This window comes from Sipha flava, unplaced genomic scaffold (genome assembly GCF_003268045.1).
Source record: "Sipha flava isolate LNK unplaced genomic scaffold, YSA_version1 228_pilon_pilon, whole genome shotgun sequence".
NCBI lineage: Eukaryota > Metazoa > Arthropoda > Insecta > Hemiptera > Aphididae > Sipha > Sipha flava.
The window spans coordinates 88887-107028 of NW_020272864.1; the positions used below are offsets into that span (position 1 = coordinate 88887).

Below are 18142 nucleotides of genomic sequence, written 5' to 3' on the forward strand. Positions count from 1 at the left end.
TCACGTTTGAGGGGGGTGGTAATAAATATTTAGATAACACTGACCCTCCACAGGGCTAAACCCCCAAGCCCTCATCTATATCGTACAGATGAAGTTTGCTATTACTCACTACATAGGTTCAATTTTAATCGTATAGCCAACACACGAAAAATCGTGATTTTGTGATCCAAATTTTGATTTCAGATATTCCTAAGTAAAACGAAAGCCATCATATACTGAACAACAACTTCACAGTTATTTTGCGTATCGAGATTACAGATATAGATGATCATCTCAATATCAAACAAAAAACTCGGGGCTCATCGTTTTTGATTTGGGAGGGCTATGAAAATATTTAGGGGGCCTAAACTCTCTCCCTAGGCGCGCTTATGTTTACACTTACAAGTGTGCGAGTGCGTGCGTCTACGTGAACACGTATATGAATGTACGTGCAGAATATACGACTCTTCCACGAGTACACATAAGACGATATTATTATTGTTATAAAAATTATTATTATTTTTATTATTAAACATCCGAAATAACGCTCGTCTGTTATAAAAACATAAGTAGGACCGTTTCATATAGTTTCAAAATTACGTTACGAACCCATGATGTAAATGCTTCTAGTTAATGTTTAGAAATGAGAATTATCGTTACGAAAAAAAAAATAATAATAATAATAAGATCGAAAATGTACTACGCGTGTGTTGTCTACAAAAAATATATTAAAATTATTTACACTAGTTTCAACGGAACGTATATTGATTTTGCAAATGCTTAGCTTTTCGCGTGTGCAACCATGACGTGTGTCGTGCTAAAAAGCGAAGCTTCTAAACATTATTCACGTAATTACAGTGAAGGACGGAGGTAGGTTTTATTTTTCATAAATACTTTGTTTTAATTTAACCAACACAGAAACGTTTTGTAAATAGTTCATTTAATGTCTACATATGGCATTACTGCGTTTCTACCTACATTTAACGACGACAGGGCTTATACACGTGCACTTTCCTCATGCGTATTTCACCCTGTTCTACAATCAGAATTTTGTCATTTGAGGAAGGAGTTGTTAAGTTCTAACGGTTAACTGATCCTTATACAAAGCGCACTGAATATATAACTACATTGTACTCACTACTAAGTAAAAGAAATATATATAAAATCATTGGTTTGAAAATTAAATAAATTAAGTTAATCTGATGACATGTCTAATCTGCAAACCAGCTTTTAATATAAATTACTTTTCATCTTACCGGGAATAATTCATATGAAATTTTATACAGATTTTGATAAAATTTAAACACACTTTTACAATACAAGGTAATCACTTATGAATGGTATAAAACATAATTCTGCTTATAAGTCCTTAAAATGTATTTTTAATAGAATAATATTAATTAAAAAAAAAAAAAAAAAACTTCAGAGACAAATGCTAATTTAAAAATCATAAGACGATTATCTTATAATTTAAAAATGTTGTCACATTTCCGGAATTATTATTTAAAAAAGTTACATAAAAAAAAAATCACCTTATTTGTCTTTCAACCAGTTATTTACGAGCGAACACAGTAGTTATATTTTCCGACAGAAAATTAAATTTCTTTACGAAAATACACCTACCACGATAGACTTAATTTGATACAAAAGAAAAGGTCAACACCAGTAAGCTAACTGAATTCAAGCATGCCGGTTAGTAAATAATAATATAATTCGTTCGCCCGTTCAAGGAACTGCGCTCTCTACTTGGTATATAGACAGAACCGTACCCTTCGAAATATGATAGTCTTAAGTTGTATAATAAATTAATTTTATACGATCGGTATTAGTCGCAAAACAACGAACGTAATTTTGAATAATTTTCTGCCGAAGATTCTTAAATCAAAATCGTTGCAATAAAACCAGTAAAGTTAAAATAAAATAAGAAATTTTTTCCTGTCTAATTCATGAAGTAAATGTTGATATGAAATATGATTATACATCCTAATTTTAGAACGTTACAATTAAAAAAATTCTCATTTTACATGCGGATATTAACTTGCGCTTTGTGTTTTAACTCCTAACTAATTTGTTACTGCATCAGTAAATAAAACGTTTATTTAGAAGTCAGTGCTTGAAAGTAACATGATATTATCAAATAGCTGTCCTCCACCAGGTCGATGTAAAACACATATATTATAATATACACACATTTTAACATGATTAATAAACATTCGGACGAGCGAAATCCAACTGCGGTAAATCTCGTTTTACCATCACTATGTACTCATTTCAAACAATGTTGGATATGTTATATTGTTAAACATTTTAATTACGAAGCGTTATTAATACTATTAGTGTTGTAAATATACTTTTTCAAAAATCGATAATTACGTGTTCCGGTGACACGAATGTCTGCCGCGGGGCTTCAGTACTCGCCCTATAATCGATATACATACTCCCTAGCACGAAAACCTTTTTTTTCTCTTTCCACCCTTCGCCTTCATCGTACTATGATTACGCAATTGCAACAAAATCATCGCGAGACCTCCGAAGAGTACCGAGCGAATTTTACGTGTAGATTTTTTAAATGCAATATCCGCCAGTACGGAGTAATATTGTACCATCCGTAATAGGTAACATGAACATTCAGTGAACTCGAGTCATTAAAATCCAATAGAATCTCGTATAGTTTTTGATTATATTCATCGATAGTTAACTCGTTATTAATTTAAATTTTCTCCCTTGTAATGCGCATAAAATATAAACGAATTCTCCATAGGATACCGAACTACCCATTATAACTTATTATCAATTGGATTATCATTAAAATAGGTTCCGACTATTTCTAAACTACCATTACGATTTACCTTGTTTTATTTATTTTATTTTCAACAGCGCAATATGCGATATATTGGATTTCAATTATTTGAATTTATCGAGAATACAGAACTAATTAGAATAATCTTGGATCGCTGATTATTTGTTGAAAACTAACCTTCCACATTAAGTACTACAACGCAGTATATAAACCGAAAAAAACATTTTAATTTACGTACAATGATTCGGCCGACATCAATATTGATGATGAAATAATATAATGCAGTCATTTTTTTACAGAATTTCATAAATAAATCAAGTGGAAATATATCGTGTTTATTGATAACTCATTTTAACGGAATTCATCGTTTTCATTAATAATTATAAATTAATTATACAACAATCATTCTTTATTGAAATTAAAATACAAGCTTCTATCAAAATTATACTATTGTGATCTCACATTTTTTTCGTAACGCACAGTGTACCGTTAGATTCATTAGTTTTTATAAAAAGCATTTTTTGTTATGAACATTTTCAATACGTGCACCTGTATTCTTTTATTATTTTTCAAAACTTCGTATCTTTTAATCAATATCATATAAGAACTTCTTTTTAGATTTTAGAGCACAGTTTCGAATAAAAATGATTTTCCTATGAAATTATTACCATCATTAATTTACAAATCTCTAAAATAATAATCGTCTTTATTCTTAATGATTACGGAGGAAGTATCCTATGTAAACGCAATTGCTTTGATATCAAACAATTATTATACGTTACACTACTATTTTCAGCTACTGCCAAAGTATTTTTGCTTATGCTTTCATCCCCCCCTCAGCCGTTCATTCTTTCTCTCGTCGTTCCTTTAACTTGTCAAAATTTAATTACACGCTCGTTTAATTAATAGCCGTCGATTCCTTTGAGCTGAAGGGCTTCAAAAGAAACGCCCTCCGGATAATTTGATTAAAGAGAAATGATAACAATAATAAAGACCCCGTCCAATACTTGACACCGCCGCCGTGAAATCGTTAATTGGTAGGAACTGTCGACGGCACTCGTCACGTCGTCTTGCCGCCGTTAACAATTTTTTCCCCCCGCGGAAATTCGCGGACAACGGACTCCTGTTTCCGTGCAACAAGATTAACGTTATTTTTGATAAGGGTCTGGACTTACAGCAGTCATGTGTCCCACGCGAAAGGGAAACCCGGTGATTAGGGGTGGGTTTAATTAGCGCCAGGTCCTTGTATACATAATGCTTTCACGTTCGGTTTAATTTCAAAAACCTTTTTACCATTATTATTATTACCAGCTGACATTTCCGCGGCCTTTCGCAAACGCCATAAAACAACGGGCTGCGCACATATAATATCCGTTCCCCTATGTTTTACATACACAGCGGACTCCCTCCGCTGTGGCGTGCGATATTATCAAGAGACTTAACTGAAGGTTACGGTCGGAATACTAACCGGCTCGGGGCACACGATAAGCCCCGCAATAGGAACCAAAACAAACACGTCTCGGCATCGGCAAACACTACTGCTAAGATGCGTACGCGGTTACACCGTATTACGCACGCGCCGGTAACAATATCCGTATCGCGGATCGTATTCAATACGATCCAGTGTTCAAAGGATTTGAAAGATTGAAAGATTTTTCTTTCCGAAGAGCAGCGTCGCGAAACATCGAATGAACCTAACTTGTGTACGATTCGATAACATATCTTAACAATCGATCCTCGCCGACATCGGTACACTCGTGTGCCGTACAACGGACGTCGAACCATTACGGTTAGATAATAATATAAATCTCATGTGTGTCTCGATATCGACGATTGTTATACAGTTGAAACGATAGTTTTTTAATTTATTTTATTTTTAAACGCGGTTCGAACCCAACCCAGCACGTTAGATCGTGCAGGTTTATCGTATTTTAACGCTACTGAAATAATCACTCGGAAAGGATATTATTAACGTTATGACGTCATCGATTTTTCAAACTCAATACTTTCGTTCGCGTAAAATGTTTACCGATTTTCATCGGTAAACATTTGAAGATTATCTAGGGTCTAGACAATATTTTGGTGAAACACAGAGTAGTAATTTTCTTTAAATAATTCAAACGGATTATTCGAAATTCACGATACATAAATACTGACAAATAATAATTTTTAATTAAAAATAAATATACCTATGTTGTACCCTGTTGTTGGTCGTTGCACTTTACGCAATCATTGTTGTTATCTAAACAAACAATCAAGTTCCATGTATATAAATATACATTATAAATATACGGATTCAATTACGTTGTACGTGCATAAGTGCAGTGCACGACTAAATAATTATGATTAATTATATATCGTAGTCAGAAACATTTCCATCGTTAGTCGCATTTATGTATCTGCGTACATTCCGGTAGACCACCACGCCCGATGAATTCCAAACCGTATACATTTGCACGCATCGTCGAGCTTTGGTTGCATGCTTATGTCCGTTTCGCCCATTATTGAATTTTACATATTACCAATTTGGCGATACACGTTCGGCTTCGACAATTGCATTTATTGCGATTAGATTAAACGCAAAATGCCCTTTTTGTCCGACGACAATAATGTTCAAAACGTACACCTCATATCGTATCAGTACACCGTTATGTACGAAGTATCAATGTCTGTGTTTAAATTTTTTGTGCCATGTTTATAGCACCCGAAACACATATCGTTTACAAGCCGTATGTTAAACCCGACGAAGATCACGGTATATTACTACGCGTACCCAAAGGCGTACGCTAAAGGAGATGTTCAAGGTACACAGAGCCTTGTTTCTGAAAACACAAAAGATTAATAAAAAGCACGACATATTCGGTCTTCAAACGTATACCATATGATTTTGTACCGCACTATAATAGTTATTATATTTTTATGTTCAGTCACATAAATTTTTATTTATTTTTGCAATACACAAATTATGTACTAATTTAATAACGATTTAATGTCCTGACGAAATTAAGAAGTAATATGCGAGAAATGATTATAAATGTTAATCCGAAAGACATTACTGATGACTTCAAAAACTTAATTGAACGCTGAATTGTGTTATGATTATTTAACAAATTTACTTTGTTTATTCATTGAAGTATACGACTATGTTTTTGTTCATCTATACTATTTCAAGTGTTACGTATTTAATTTTTATTTTAAATTTTATTTATGAAGACAGTTATAATAATTAAGAAATGGCTCTTTAGTCAATTTTATTTTTAAGGAAATAATTAAAATGTCCAATCAAACAGTTATTTAGATATTTTTGTGTTTATTCCAAAATAATATAAATGTATATTTCACCAGGATTTCGAACGCTTAAAATAACTTTTTGTGGTTGAGAGGCAATGGCAGCTTTTTTTCTTTGCGAACAAAATTATATTATTATTGTCATACATTTTATTGTTATTTTTTCTTTCTTGATCGACGCTTAGATTAATTAACACTTTAAATACGATTAAACGAATAAAGTATTCAGTAAAGTGAATCATCTACCGAAATACGCACTTGATCTTGTTCCATCCGCATTGCATAGAAGTACATCAGTCGATTTATTAATCCTTAGAATGAGTGTTTCGCTAAACAGTAAATAGTCATCGTGAGGGTACCCGAAAATATGCGCACATATGTTGTGGTGACTTTTGTTCGGTCGGAAACGTCAACGAGATTGTTTTTGAACGCATTACGTCTTCATTCAGTCTCATTTTAAAACGTAAATGCACGTAAATCACGAAAGTGCAGTCACTCGTTGCGGTAATTTGATCTCTTACTATAATACAACATTCGAAAATCGATGCAAGAAGTTTTTTCTTTTCATTACAATTGAAGCGTATACAGTTCGATTAATGAAAATAAATTCTCTGAAAACCGAACTGTCGATTCTTTTCGTTATCATTCCCGAAACATTTACTCAATAATCTGTGTCGAATGGCATACGTTAAACGTCCCTCCGGTTTGCGTTAGTAACGTCATTTGGAGGAGGATCCTTCGTACGTTTGCCACAGCGCAAAGTTTAGTTCTTCCAAAGTCACGGTACATCATCAAAACATGAAGTCTTTTTAAAGCCATTGATGTTTTGTAAATCAAAATAAAACGATAAAAATCATTATACTTTTTCACTGGTTCGACGTCCCCCCCCCCCGTTGTTAAACGGCACTTTGGTAAAATGAGCCGTCGAATCGGCGATTTAATAAGAATGCCGACTGCTCTACTCTGGAAAAAAAATTAAATTATGTCCTAATGGTTCGCTTAAACAAACATTGTAAAAAACACAAACGTTGTATCGGCCGTCATTATTGAGATGAATATTTGCACACAACAATTAAAACGAACAAACAATTTTTTTATAACCCGCTCTCCAAAAAAAAAAAAAATAAATTAAAAAAAAAAAAACAAAACCTGCCGATCTCAGCCAAAACGGAACGTCGTTTTTTAACGCCGATGCAGACGCATGCCGTAATCACTCATCCGAATAAAGTTTCGGCGTGCGCATCGTTATTCCGATCATCCACGAACACGAGATACGTGTCGGGTTCGCGACGAGACAAACGGTCTGTCAAATCGTCTCTGATTTCGAATCTGGCACATACATCATCTCGTGAAACGTTTTCGAGCCCGTACTGTTATTGTTTAATATCGATTCAAAATAGCATCGGTGCACTCGATGGATCGTTAATCATACGGCGTCGTGGCCGCGCCACCACGTGTGACCCTGTTCCTGAAATAAACTCCCGAGACGTGTCGCCGCGCGAGATGAATCGTTCCGAACCCGCGAGTGATTTGTACACCGCCCGGATCGTCTGATATTATTATATTAGAAGGTTAAACGCGTAATGCGTTGTCGCACGTACATGATAATAATCATAATAATAACATTATAACATCGTGAGCGCCCCTGTTCCGCGGGAAACGGGACTTTTTAAACAATATTTCTTATCTCGTCCGGTTTTTTACCATACCGCCGCCTGCCGTACCGAAAAAACCGCTTCCCAATCGGTTTCCTAACGGGGAACGGCAGTTTTGTATAATTACTCGGGCAATTAACCGAATCTCCGATTACGACTTATCTCGACCGAAACGCCGTACGACCGCTGTATATAACACTTTGTAACTTTTCCTCGACAGACGTTTTATAGTATTATTTTATCATCGTCGTTATCGTCATTACTATTATTATTATTTATTGTTTATTATTATTGTTTTGTGTTTCCGCGGTATTGCGCGAATCGAACGAGGCACCGCTAACCTGTTTATTATACAACGGAAGTCGGTCCAGTCTGTTCAGAGCCGAGTTCACCGGATGAAATTCAAAGACGGTGTGCGGTTTTTTTTTATTTTTAAAATTTTATTTCGCCCGCCGAAAAACAATATTCGTCTGTGCCTGACAGATGTCAAAACCGGGGTGGCCAAGGCATGTACAAGTACGCGAAGAAAGGGAGAGCCTCCGTCTTGAATATACGTTTCGCACTGCGGTGCCGGTTGTTTTTTCAGTTGTTCTCGGTGTCAAAATAACATCAATATCGATTCCAGAGAGTTTTTATTTTCGTAAAATATACATTTGAGTGAGCTGAACGGAAATGCTGCCTGTGAAATATTTAATATAGTATACTGGTTTTACGGTTTCCTTTTCAACCCGGTCTCGAATGGTTTTTTATTTTCCAATAAACGCATTTGCGCAAATTGTTATTATTCTATAAACCGTATTTAGCTATTATTTGAATATATTCGTGTGTCGGTCGGTTGAAAATGTAAGTTCCTCTTTACCACGTTTAAACCCGATAAAAAATTTAATCCGCTTTCGCGTCGAAAAATATTTGAAGCACTCGTATACATTTCTATTATTAGGTAAATAATTTTCAAAACTAGAACATTTTAAATTAACTAGACAATATTTAAATACCATTAATCACTAATATTGTGCATACATTTTTAAATCATAAATTCAATAGGTGAACAAGTTATGGTTCAATAAAATGTTTTTCAAGTGTTTTTAGTTCGACCAAGCGCAGTCGACTTCATGGAATAGAGCAGTACAATATGTACTGGGTAATTATTTAGTTAATGGTCCTGACGAACACCTATTCGGGTAGTATCTTGTAAACATCTTGTAAATCTTGTAAACATTTAATTGAGCTCAAATCACTTTACCTGTACTACGAGTAATGATTGTTCGATTACCTATTAAAATGGGCCAACGTGAATGTAACCACATCGTTGTTGTAATGCCCAGACACGTACAGTTTATAAACAACAACAATTACAACTTGTTTAATAATTTTGCTGTCAACTGTCCGTTTCAACGCTAATGTACGTGAAAATTTGAAACTATTTTTAATCCCATAGTGATACTCAATTTCGCGCATTATTTGTATGCTGTTGTTTCGTAAATATTATCGCACGTCCAACGAAATTGTATTTTAATCTTGCGAGTCAAAAGTAAATTAATTTCAATTGCATTAATAATTTAAAAATACACTTTGTTGTGGGCATAATATAGTACATTTTATCGTTTCGCATCTGGGTTGGTTAAGCGTGTTTAAATATTTAATATATCTCAGTACAACGTGTGAAACTGAATACATAATGTTAATACAGTAATTTTATCTCACATGGCATAAATCTAATTAGAACAGAAATAAATATTAATAGCTATTAATTGCATTTATTCGTTTTGCATTCAATCCCAACGTAAAATAATTATTTTTTTTGAATAGGCGAAAATATTTTTAATCAAAATATTACACGCATAATTTTATTATTGGCAACAAAATACCTAAGCGCAAGAACCAAAATAATAAACTGGTATTCGTTTGATCGTCCCATCAAAAACATAAGTATGCAAACAAAACTGTGAGCATAAAGCCATTTTTTTTCAACCCATGAATATCACGAGGAACCAAACTCATTACTTCATCGTTAGAAGTGGTGTAATAGACATTAGATAATCAAATGCGTACGGAAAATATTTAAACATTTTTATCAGACTTGGATAGTAAAAACGATTTCGAAATAAAGTTCTTTCATTAAAAAATGTTAAAAAAATACAAAATTTTAATCAATAATAAAGTATCATATTAATACGCTTAATCAGTTCAATTAGTTAAAACAACAGTTCAAAATCCTTCATTCTTTCCTGATGGGGTCAAAAATATCATAATTCGAACGATAATTTCAATGCATTAACGTGTATGATAAATAACGTTTTTTTCTTCGTAATTTTACACGAAATTGTAAATACATAAACTTACATAAAATCACTTGAACCTACAATGGTAACACGTTGGATGCAATTTCAATATTACACAGTTTTATATGTCTATAAACTATATCTATAAAACTTATATGGTTTATACGAGTTGAATAGAAATAAAGTAGTATAAGAATTTAGTATAAGAAATAAACTCGGAATAACGACATACAACCAGGATAATACGAAGATATTACGTCCTTTTGTCTCAGCTTATAAATCATCCTGAAACATGTCGCTACATGTTTTGGCATAAAACTCCAAATAAATATAAATAGGGCAATTAATTGTTTTTATTTTTTTTTTGTGTTCATTATTATTTAGTATACACGCAAAGTTCAAAATTACATTTAAGTTTGAATTCAAAGTTTCATAAATAATCTTAATACGTCCTGCAGTATAGTCGTTAACGTTATTTGATCAATTATTTTTAAGCGTTAGTAATATCGCAATAAAGTATTCACTCATTAAAGACCAGTTTTACCATAATTTAATCACACTTAAGTATATACTGTAATGCTATTGAAGTCTGATACAATAATAGGTATACTTATTTTTCCTAAAGCACAAATCATTTAGATAACCTGTGCCTATGGGTGCACTTTGTTTATGAACATTTAGCATTTAGAGACTGGTCTAGACACCGAAACTCCATAAAATGATATCAAATCCTGCGGGTGCACACAAAAAAGCTTTTAGGTCCGCCGCATAAACATAATAGCGAGGACAAACATAAAGCTGTTACTATTTGTTAGGGCATGTAATAAAGTCGGTGCACTTTTTTGACCTTTCGAGGGAAGAGTGTTGTCGTAAAAAAAAAAAAAACACATTTATTTCTCCAGATTTGTTATTACGACTCAATTACGCTGTGTCGAATAATTAATGGTGTATCCGATTCCGCTCTTAATATTATTAGAATTTCATATTATTTCTCATAGAGCTGTCAAATATACGTATACCCGTAAAAAGCGTTTGTACAAAGGAATAATAATCCATAACAGCGTATCGCAGAAATAACAATAATTAGTGGAACGCAAAAGCAATCAGCAATTGTGTCTGGCTGATCCGCTCGTTATACCCCGGGGCCGTTTATTTGTTCAAAATTAGAGACCTGACCCTTTAAATGCACAGCGTTACAGTTCTGAGAGACACAATTAGACGCAATTGTAAAGAATCGAAAAAAACAATTAAGAAAATGGTACATTGTCTTAATCAAGTCTTTATGGAATCCAATGTAATTTTTTAAATATTTAATTATCTATGTGATTATTGACAAAAGGATTTTGATCCAAAAAATAAAAAAATATTTTTGTGCAACCCATATTTTGTGATTATACTTGAATATATCAAAAATTATAATAAGCACTTCTTTTTAATCGATAGATAAGAAAATTATGGATTCGGATTGTATCCATTAATTGTTGTGTAGGTTCATATTATTACAATTTACTTGTAACTTTCTTAAATTATTAAGTAATTATATTCATTTACTTAAGATGACATAATTGTACCTGATAAATCCATTTCCTGACTGTTTCTTAAATTTAACATTATATTTAATAACACTTTAATAAATCTATATACTTTGCTTTTATTTTTGAAAATATTTTACTTGGAAAATGTTTACAGTTTTGAATCTAAAAAAAAAACAAATATTGGCAAAAATGTCAAGAAAATATCAAGAACAAAAGATACGAAAATAAAATATTTCATTAAAAACAAACGACTACGTAGAATACGTTTTTCTTACAAACCCTTTTGCTATTATCTACATTTTTTTTTGTTAAAATCCCAATAAGTTGATCTAATTGCATTATAACGCACCTACTATAAAATATAAAATAAAAAAAATCAACTTCAAACCAATCGTTTCTTTTGTTTCGTTAAAAATATAAATTAAATCGTGAAAGATTAAACAAAATTAAAAAAATAAATAAACAACGGTGTGATGGGTACAAAATGTTTACAAAATTAATCGAGAATTATTTATTATCATTCGATTTAGCCTATGTTGCTGTTTACATCCTCTTATCAATGGGGTTTAGGATAAAAATAATAAGACTCTGGGCATGAGCTTATAGCAATTAAGGTTTTACGGATTGTCACCGACTTGTGATGATCAACAAATTCCAAATATTTTTATGGATGGTATTTTAAATGACAAAGCATGTGCACGTTCTTATGGTCAGAAATAAATAACAAACACAACATTTACACTGTTTTATGAACGTTTGCAACCACTTCATCGTCGATTACAGCATAGTGACGGAACATAGTAAAACCATCGGGATACATTTCACCACGTTGCAACGTCGAACTGGTATTACTAATTTTTATGCGACCACCGTACTCGAATGTCAGAGCTAAATATTGATTGGGGAGAGGAGGGAGGTTATAAATATAGAAATTAGCCGACTGCGTTCTAAAACGATATTCTTCAATACTTATAGTTATTACTTATAGTTTGTTGACGATTGTCGACTACACTCGTAGGTGGTGGATATTGCACCACCCCCTTCTAACGGTGTTGCGAATGCCATCACAGCACACGACTTAATGGTCGTCTGCTCGAATCAAACCGACAACGTTTAAACGTACTGTACCGTACCGAAAAAGCATCCACACGACCATTCGGAAATGATTCGTCGGCGGGCGCGAACCGTGTCCGTCCGTAGTCTACAATATCCGTCCGTGCGGTATCCGTCGCGGTCCGCGGGGACGGTGCGTTTTGCGCCTCGACCGCGAAAAGCCCGCGGTGCGGTGTGGGTAAAGGACATATACTAGTTACGGACGAATTTATTCAGGTCAATATTATAACATAAAAATTGCGGATACAAGTTTCGTTGGGCACATACTAGTTGCGGATGAAAAATAATGGTACGTAAATACTATTTTTTACGCCATGAACAACGAATAATTGAGTAAATAGAGATGGACCGCTTGAAAAAGTACATTATACATTAAATTATTAAAGTACATTATCATATTCATCAAACAATCATCCCACTTTTGAAAAAAATATTTTCGTAGTGAAGCACACAACATTTTTATACAAAAAATGAAACACGCACGTGTAAGGTCGTCGTTAAACCGAAAAAAACATACTTAATAACACTGATAAATAATCAGTTTAATAATGTCATTTGTAATAATAAGACGTAATTTCTGAACGTCCACAACGATATTTGTCCGCAATTCATGTATTACCTTTTTAGGTTTCGTCTCACTCACATGGTTTATATTACTTTATCCGTAATTCGAAAACATTGTGCCAAAACGAGCACCAATGGAACGTCTCTCATTACGCGAAGTCTTGTGCGCTGCACCGATGGGCGCGACGTGGATCGACGACGCGAAACGCGCGAGTGCTACCGTCCGGTACCGAGGATCGCGGGCGAGCACCGTCGTCTCGAACGACCTTTGTTTTCCCACCTCTCTTCCGACGGTTTTTCGGCGTAAACGTTCGGCTCGGGATTGATTTCGGACCCTCACTACCACCCCCGTGGATCCCGTACGGCGGTCCGGCACGACGTATCACTGTTGCACGTCATACCTTCGGCGTCATCTGGCCGCGCGCGCGCGACGTTTAAAAGCGTCAAATTGCAATTTACAACGGTCGGGGCGAGCGCTGTCGTAAACGGATTACCGAAGAGCGCGACACCGTTGGTTAGTTGTCTGCCGATCGGCTCCGCAAATTGAATTTGAACCGACACGCACACGTGCGTGTGTATGCGTGCGTATACGGGTGCGTGCGTAAGCGCGTGGCGCGGGTGAGCTCGCGGCGTGGACTGCTGAGCGGCGTGGACGGGGTGAAAACGGGGTGCTGTCGCGCGCCTGCCCGTCCGCGAGCCGCGCGCGCGAGTTTAATGCAATAAAGTCCGGGTCCCGCTAGGGAAATGTACTACCACCACCACTACCACCACCACCACCGCCACCACCACCACCGCTGCTGTGCTCGGCAAACGGTTTTAACTTATTCATAGGGTTTGTCGGTGGGCGCAAGAAGCGCGCGCGCCGGTAAAAAATACGGTTCGGGACGACGGAGTCGGTGGCATACCGGCGCGTCTAAGGGCTAGTCGAAAAAAATCATGTCCGTCCGTTCGTTTCGTTTTCGTCTGACAAACGTGCATAAACATTACGTACCGTACGGTCGACGTTGCCCACCCGTACACGTGTATAGCCGGCCTACCTTTGCGACGACGACGGAACGCGACGAGGTCACCGTCAAGCGTGAACATCACATCGTTCCTGTTAATGTCAATTACAATCGTTATCGTTGTTGAGCCTTCGCCACGTCGCAGCGTTCGAAACGAGTTCGCTCCTCAGCAAAAGACATTGGATTTCCGTCTTACACCTTTTTTCTCGTGCACGCGGGATATATATTTTTTTTTGCATAATCATCCGAGTACCGTTTAAGCTCCACCGATTTATTTATAAACTCGGACACTCGAATTATTTACTATCTCTGTCGCGCTAGAGCAACATTGTCAGACGCGCGTTGGTCGGTGTCCAAGAAAAACGGATCGAAAAAAATATATAATAAAACATGCGCGAACAGGGAATAACGCGCGGGGGCACGCTATACAATAAATACTGCACGAAGTACAAAACGCGTACGTGATTTACAACTGTTATCGTTATTATTACGTTTAATAAATCCGTTGTAAAGTGATTAATGCCGTGTATAAATTATTGTACGCGCGCGACCGAAACGTTTTATCAATCGGTGCGTGCGCGGTTACAACCCGACCAAATGTTCCGTGCTTAAAATAATCCGTACGCACGTCATTTACGATATCATTAGCCAATAAAACGTGCGTCATGGTGTGGGAGGGCGATGGAAAGCGATCCGGTTCCGGGGAGAAAACACTCGGAGAACGTGTTTTAAGGAGATGACGAACTCGCGAAGTCTGTACGGCGATTCAAGAGGTTGCATTTCCGGTTTAGCACACCGACAAAGTATTTTGATCAAGCCTGACTAGAAGGAGGGGGGAATGAATGATCCCCCCGCGGACCCGGAATTTTTGAAAGGGCTCGGAAATTTGGGACTACAAATTATTAAAAATTAAGTTAAATTAATAATAAGAATATAATGAACACTGCAGAAAAAATTAAGATATATCCCCGAGATTGGGTTTCTCTCTCCACGGCCTTGTTTCGAATGTCCGTGACGACGTCGCGATGATCGACGCCGGAAGAGCTGAGCTTGAAGTGAGCGAAAGTCGCGGAAAACGAAACGTATTGCGTTCGAAACCAGACCTCAACGATTTGTGTTTTTAATGCGGACGAAGAGACTGTGTAGCGGATAAATTATGGCGATTCAAACGACGTAATGTACGAAATACGCGCGCATGTACGGAATGTTCACGGAATATCGTTATTAGGGAAAACCATATTTTTTAGGCAATAAAGGAATATATTTATACAGTTAAAATAAAAGAAAATAGTTATTCCTATTACCTGTATATAATCGTTGCCTTTACTAGAATGAAGTAGGAGTAGTAGTGACTATAGTTGGTAGATCGAAGCGTCTAAAAATGTTCGTTTACGCTAATGGATAAGACAAAAACGTTAAGCCCCTCCAAGGATGTGACTAAACATCCGCTCACGAGTATGAGTGCATGTATCGCGATCGTACGCACCTGGTGCAGTGACGAGAAACGAATCGGCTTTTTCCCGATATGTCCGAAAACTCTAAGAACGAGAATGTTCCGCGCGGACCGTAATGTTGCCGTACGAGATCGTACGACGACGTACTGTATGCGTATAGCGATTTCGAGTGGCCGTTTTCGTTCGGAAACGAATGAAAAAACGACGACTAACCGCAACTGGCAAAACTGCAACGAACACTGTGGCGTTCGCACTCGTTTCGCAGTAGTACATATGCTTATTATTATTATCCGGCCCTGCCGTTAAATTACGCGCGAGCCGCCACATTCGAATCCGTTGAAATGCCGACGGGGACGCGCCTACAACGATCGGCCTTACGCGGTGAAACATAGGAATCGATGCGATGGCTGTTGCGCACATCGGGGCCCGTATTACTACGACTGCAACGGACCCTTTAGTTGCTGATTAGCAGGTTTTGTTAATTAACAAATGGCGGCCCGATGACGCGTGATTTTACGGACGATACACGGACGCAGGCGGTAAACAATGGACGTTCGCTTTATTTGCGAGTCAAACAATCCCCCGACACGTCGCGATCCCGAGGAGATGCCGGCGCGCTCGTTGATAAATCGATTGTACACAAACACCGGAATCAGACTGCTGATTACGGTACGTACACGCGCGCTCCTGTTTACCCCCTGTGTCCGTTTCCGATTCGTTTTTAAACTGTTATCCTGCTGTTCAAAGCAAAATCAAAAATACCAACACCGCCGTACCCGCCATGTAAAGTCGGTTCCGCGGATACTATAATGATGCACGTGCTGCTGTACGATGCACTAATGGGCATGCACCACGAGAAAAATGTGAAAAACGATTAATACGGTATGTAAACGGCCGGCGACTTCTCGTACGCTGTCGTCGTCCGGTTGAAGTTTCGCTACGTTGCTGGACGATCATAATTATTAGTTAGTATCAGAGGCGCTGAAGTCCTAAACATTTGGTTAAGCAAAAAATATTAAAAAAAGGCTTCAACATCTAAATTGGGCTCTTTATTAAAGTATATAATATTGATGGTAACGCCTAATTTATTCGGTTTTGATAAATGGTCTTCTCATTGGTCAACCGCATCGTATGGTTTGAGAGATTATTTCTGTCATGATTATTAGTGTGCATTGGAACTACGAGAGGAACGTCGATATCTAGTAGTGCAAAAAGGAACTTTGAAACTGACCAACGAAAGAAGTGAGGAAGCATCAATACGATTTTGCACCAATCTTTTTAAGAACTTTAAGTTAGCGTCAACTCTCTTGTGACGAAGTTTTCCTACGTTTTGGCAGCCAAACTTTGGCCAAACATGAAGCAACCCAATCTTAAATTTTCAAAAGATGTCGGACCAAGGCCCTTTCAAGGGTTCAGCGCGCCACTGGATAAAATAGCATTTTATATCGACGGTATGCGCTACAGATGTGAATAGTTTGTTTTAGGATTAACAAGAAAAGGATATGAACGTAATAGTATTGTTTTCGTTCTCCCTCATGGTGCGATGTCGCAACAGAGTGCTAATCCGGTGTTGCAAAATGACGAATCATTAGAATTATACGTCACATTATTATTACCGTACGAGTTGTATAAATGGCAACCGACGCAAAATATAAAAATAATATTATAATATTGGTATACTGCACACGGTGAGAAATAAATGAATCGCTTACGCGCAGATGACACTTGTCGCCGGTTTCGGTAAAGACCAAACAAACCGTCGAAATCTACCAAGCCTTTCCAGTGTTCACTTACATTTTCTGACGTTTTATTTTTTCCCTAAGCCTACTACACAGTAGGATTAATAGTCGAAAATTTGGTCTTTCAATGAATAATGATTTTTATTTTTAGTAACTTTTAAAATTTGCCATGCTACTTTGAATAGTCTCACTAAATAAAATAACACATCTTCATCAGTCCTACGACGAACGCTATTTAATATCTTTCTGAAGGTAAAATAATCACAAGGACAATCCGTTACGTTTATCATTTAAAGCTTAACTGTATTGTCTTATTGATACTTTAGAGTATTATGAAATTGGGATTTTCTCATGTTTAAACACTGCTCGAAAGAAAAATGTTCTAACTTTGCTGAGTTTTTAACAAAAATTGGAACCATTAGAAAAAAAAATGTGTAGTACAAAACTGTGAGAAAATATTGAAAAACAATTATTTATTATAATAGATAATTGAAAAACAACTGTTGTAGAAAGTTGTAAGAAACTGTTTTCGTATCGAGATAGCTGTAGAGAATGTCAACGATTTCTCGTCAAGTTAATGGTCCCTATCAAGTACATTCTGAAATAATCCGTTACTGAAAAGTTTGTCGTTCGAACTAAGAAAATTCTTTACGCAACAATCGTCTTTCCACATAATATCGACATCGATCTTAGAACGTTTTCTCGGCAAACTTTTTTGCGGTTCAAAGT

At 36.3% G+C, this 18142-nt stretch overlaps 1 protein-coding gene across 4 annotated transcripts in view; it reads right to left on the reverse strand.

Annotated features, from left to right (window-relative positions):
* LOC112683505 (heterogeneous nuclear ribonucleoprotein C-like 3) overlaps positions 1-18142 on the reverse strand; it is a 117192-nt gene that overhangs the window by 85498 nt on the left and 13552 nt on the right. The window contains exon 1 of one of the 4 annotated variants that reach the window (XM_025554559.1): positions 15525-15664. The exons of 2 other annotated variants lie outside the window; for them this stretch is intronic. The gene's annotated coding sequence lies outside the window, so the exon portion shown is untranslated. Of the gene's footprint in view, positions 1-1511; positions 1598-15524; positions 15665-18142 lie in introns of those variants that run through there. One more of the 4 variants, XM_025554560.1, reaches the window with a different exon arrangement.